At 35.1% G+C, this 5,257-nt stretch overlaps 2 non-coding genes across 2 annotated transcripts; both read left to right on the top strand.

Annotated features, from left to right (window-relative positions):
- Window positions 1-1,815: 1,815 nt before the first annotated feature.
- On the top strand, window positions 1,816-1,888 carry Trnar-ccu. Its single transcript has one exon. It is a non-coding gene; the product is annotated as a tRNA-Arg (tRNA).
- A 1,195-nt stretch (window positions 1,889-3,083) lies between these two features.
- On the top strand, window positions 3,084-3,165 carry Trnas-gcu. Its single transcript has one exon. It is a non-coding gene; the product is annotated as a tRNA-Ser (tRNA).
- Window positions 3,166-5,257: the final 2,092 nt, after the last annotated feature.

Below are 5,257 nucleotides of genomic sequence, written 5' to 3' on the forward strand. Positions count from 1 at the left end.
AGCGTATCAGAAGCAATTATTTGCGAGAAAGCTAAAAAGATACATGCTGATCTCATGAAAAATCAAGCAGGAACAAGCCAGGAAAGCGAGGTGTTTAAAGCCAGCCACTTTTTTTTTTAATTGAGAACGGATTAATCATTTTTACATTACTTCTTATGGGAAAGGTTGGTTTGGTATACGTCCTATTCGGTATAAGTCCAAACACCAGGACGGATTAAGGTCGTATACCGAGGGTCCACTGTAATTTAATTTGTACAATTGTATCTTCTGTCTAGTTGTGCCTCGCGAACTACGCGTGTATTTTATTTTACTCACCTAAATAAAGAATGAATATACCGATTACTGACTTTAGCGATAAATTTCACAAATAAACACATGAGTATCACGAATAAAATTTGCAACAATTGCGGAATTATTTTACACAAGTATTCCACATAGAGAAAAAACAATGGACAAATTGCACGAACTTGTCGCGGGAAGATCGAACAGATTACACGAATGATCGGAAGGATTACATCTTCAACGTGCGGCTTGTCAGGAAATATTTTTCATTGTGCAGAATGGAAAGAAAGAACAGCATAATTTACCGGTACTATTTCGAGTAATTGCGAACAAATTTGTGTTTATAGATTAGATTGTTGCTCTTGCAGAAATTAGTTTGTTTTTACTTTCCTGAATCTGTTTACTAAAAGGAGTAATCAGCAGAAAATCACAAAAGGAACGACTGCCTTATTCTCAAAGTTGCGTAATTATCTTATTAATTCTAATACCATACGTTTTATACTTTAACAGAAACCGTTTAATACTTCGCCTCCCTCGAGTAACAAATTACTTTATATTGATCCTTTAATTAGCCAAATTCTAGCCCGATCATTCGTTGGTTGATTTCAAATATTTTGATGGAATCATCAAAAAGCGATTTTTATGATAAAGTAATTAACGACTTTGCACAAAAGAATTGCGAAATAGAGTTATTTTATAAAAGAATAATAATAACAAGTTTTTATATCTTTGTTTCGTATCAATTATCTATTTTAGAATTAAAATAAATATGAAGGTTAGTTGAGTACAATTCCTAAACTGTTACGAAAATAAACGAGGGGTTGCGGAGGAGACGAGGAACAACGGAAGAGGGAGACAAGTAAGCATGATGTATAGATAAGATGACATTTGGTGACCAGGCGAAAAGGAGTAAAGACGTTACGGACGCGAGAACGTTANTAGAGTTATTTTATAAAAGAATAATAATAACAAGTTTTTATATCTTTGTTTCGTATCAATTATCTATTTTAGAATTAAAATAAATATGAAGGTTAGTTGAGTACAATTCCTAAACTGTTACGAAAATAAACGAGGGGTTGCGGAGGAGACGAGGAACAACGGAAGAGGGAGACAAGTAAGCATGATGTATAGATAAGATGACATTTGGTGACCAGGCGAAAAGGAGTAAAGACGTTACGGACGCGAGAACGTTATCGTTATATCCATAATTTGAACACGGTTACGAACACTGAAAAATTATTGTCATTTCTAGATCTATCAATATTCCTACATAAATAAACTGTTTATTTTTGTCATTTCCAGTATTTGTTTAAAACTTTTATGGAAACACCGCTTTCCTATCATCAAATGTCACCGCACTCCACAGGCTTATATATGTGTTTTACTCTTTCTGTTATTTGGGTACTAAAATGTATAAACTAATGCCGCTTGGGGAGCTCATCAGGAACAATAAAAACACGCATCCTTAGCTGCAGTCGAGTGTTTAACACTTCGCAGACGATTTGAACAATACGAAAAGCCGCAACACGAGACGCCCCTGTGGCCTAATGGATAAGGCATCGGTCTCCTAAACCGGGGATTGCGGGTTCGAGTCCCGCCAGGGGTACGGTTTTTGCAACCGATGCGAACAGAATTTTACATCTGCTCATGGCTGTTATTTCTCATTTCGAAACTGAAATGTCGGCAGAATTTTAGATATGCTAAATGTTCACAATCATACGTTCTCTATAATCTTCGTATTGGTTTTGTTTGGAGTTTGGAATATGCAATTCCATTAAAACACGTGCAGACCGGAGAACGTTCTAATGCGATCTCGGGCGTCACGTCCGAATCAGCTTGACATGCGCGAAAATAAATTTCGCCTGTTCTTTCTTTCTATATTACTAATACAGATGTGTTAGTAATACGCTATTTCATTTCAAATATTTAATACTCTCTTCAGGCATTTCCAGACGACGCATCTCGGGGCGCTGTCAGTTCTTTCACGCCTTCAAATGTTCAAATTTATGTCGGCCGAGTTGAACGGATGCTGTGGTGAAAAGAATCATATCGCGCAGAAGCACAACTGCTCGTTACAGCTTTTCTTAAAATTCCGAAGAAAATCTCGAACTGTCGCCGTAACTGTAGTCTTTGATCACGATGTTTGCAATGAGAAAAACGAATTAAAATAAAACGTAAACTCTCGCGAGGCGGATTTGTCGCTTTCTCGTGTTCTTAAAACATGTCGAATCGCAAAGTTGAGTTCTCATAAGTTTTGACGCTAGACGCAAAAAAACAAGAAAAAAAAAAAAAAAACAATCACGTCCGTCAAAGGCGGATTTAAACCACCGACCAGACACCATTACATTACAGTTCACTACTCTACTAGCTGAGCTATTAACAGAACGAGTATAATGTCTGCGAATTTACGTGAAGTGCTTTGCTTCTGCCTATCTCGTGTCTTCTACAATGTTGTTGCAGGTTAGAGCCTGCATTACCCCGATCTGTATGTCTGCGTGCGTTTTCAGAACTAACGGGCGCGATTTCAGCTGGTTCGTAGCGGGTACGCTGGCATTCATCCAGTAAGGTAAAAAGCCGTATCACTAGATAAAAAGACGCCACATCACCCTTGTCGAAATCAAGTTTTTGGTGTTCGAAGACGAAATGCTTACTCTGTGACAGATTTCAGTGTAATTGACAGCGCTATCACCCGATTACTCGCTACGCTACTGCAGCCAATATTCTGAGTGTGACTGCTGTTGTCAAACTTTGTGGAGTGGTTGGCGAAAATGCAAGTATCGAAAGATAAGCATATACCTTAAGACGAGGTGGCCGAGTGGTTAAGGCGTTGGACTGCTAATCCATTGGGTTATACCCGCGTGGGTTCGAATCCCACCCTCGTCGGTTAGCTACCTTTTGATCGCGTCTATTTTAAGATTGAGGACAGCAAAACTGTTTCGAACGCACGCAGAGAAATCGTATTGTATTATTTTTCTTAACAACTCTCTCACGAATATTTACACATTCGCTAGAAATAACAGTTGATATTGAGAAGAGAAAGAATTGGTAGATGCTGTTAAAATAGTGTTTTTGCTGACCTATAGATGTATTTTTTCATTGATAACATTTGATATCATAGTTGATTTGTATCTGTATCCTACTTTAAAAGGAAATAACTGATTTATAGTTTGAGTTGGCCTTTTGTAATCTGAATATTACTTTAACATCCATTTATGGAATTGGACAATTAGATCGTTGTATACTTGTTATAGGGGCATAAGCCGTCATAATCTCCAACAGATTCAAGCATTAATCTGATGCAGTCGATGAATTGAAAAAAAAAAATGTTTCCTGAAAAATAAAATTGAAATTTTGATCGAAACTCATTGGGATTTATGGACTTATATACAAGAAGTGAACCTAGTTTGTAAATCTTACTTTCCAACAGTATATTGTTTCGGAGTGTATGAAACAAGTTTCTTCTGTCCTATGTTTTTATAATTAAATTAATTAAATATCAAACTAGGCTTCTTTTAAAACACTTAATAAATCATTTAACACCTTCTATCGCTTAGAATACTGTTAATGTTAGACTTTGTTTCAAGAAAAGACACCTTCAGTTATAATTTAACAACATTTACTTACAAATCATTAACCAGTGTTTTTCAACCTGTGGGTCGCGACCCTCAGGTGGGTCGCGAAGCCATACACGGGGGGTCGCGGGTAAAAGTGTTTGTAGGTCCTACACTACAAAAAAAAACTACAATTTCAGTGAGAAGGCTGTGCCTGTTTATTTTACAGTACAATTAGTTTTTTGATCGATATTTAAATCTCAACAGAAAGAAAATTAAATACGTAATTTTTAAAATCACTGACATAGTTTTAATATAGCCGTGGGGATCGCCAGAATTTTTTAACTTGTAAAGGGGTCGCGTATTCAAGAAGGTTGAAAAACACTGCATTAAACATATGAATACAGGAAATTTATTTATGCTTTACTCTGGCGCCAACAACTATAGCGCTCTCTCGTGTTCTCTCTGTTTTTTACTTACTAAATTAAATTCTCCCAACAAATACTTTATTTAAACACAAACGTTTTCAGCCTAATGATCGAACGTTCCATTTAATAGAATTTTGAAATACGTTCTAATGCCAGTTCACCTGAAGATAGCCTATTTCATTAGACTGATAACGTTTGTGTTTAAATAAAGTATTGTCAGCGATAGGTGTTAAATGTTTTATTAAATGCTATGTTTTTCTTTGAATTTGATAATGCAATGTGCATTGCATTTTCTATTATATTGATAATTTTTATTGTTGTAATTACATTACTATTTTTTCAACTATCTCGGTCCACATCGTTGGTAAGTTAAATTTAAATCTTTTAACTAAACAGCATTAGAAACTCTTAAAAAAATAAAAATTTTAAAATTTCATGAAAATAACATTTCAATCGTTTTTATAATCTATTTATAAACAATAGATTAATAAGTTATTGTAAGTTGCACTGTATTAAAATTATAAATGACTGAAAATGAAATTTTTTTCCTTGTCTTTTGAACACTATATATTGTAAACACGAACACATGGCAATCTTCATCTTAAGTTTACTGTATTTAGTTTTTAGTTGATTAGAAGAAAATGTTTTTCATTATAATTGCTTAATGAGTTTCCCATTCTCTGAAATGGGGAAGAATTGTAACTGCATGTTTTACGTACAGAGTATTCTGTAAGTCTTTGCTCATAGGTTGAATCTAATACTCGTTTAATACTTCGCACTTCGTTTTAAAGAATCTTCATTCATTAGAGCTTCTTGTCCTTTTTTCCCTTATTGTTTTATTCTTTTATACTACTTGCTACTTGGGCGGATTTATCGCATCACGATTTTTTTGTGGAATTTTTACTTGGTGTTTTTCTAACCGAAATGTACCGTACATCCCATGTTGCGTTACGTTATTTCATGAAAGAGATCCAACTTACTGATAGTGGACACTTA

The sequence above is a fragment of the Centruroides sculpturatus genome, unplaced genomic scaffold (genome assembly GCF_000671375.1).
Source record: "Centruroides sculpturatus isolate CEXI.00-Female unplaced genomic scaffold, Cexi_2.0 scaffold958, whole genome shotgun sequence".
Classification (NCBI taxonomy): Eukaryota; Metazoa; Arthropoda; class Arachnida; order Scorpiones; family Buthidae; genus Centruroides; species Centruroides sculpturatus.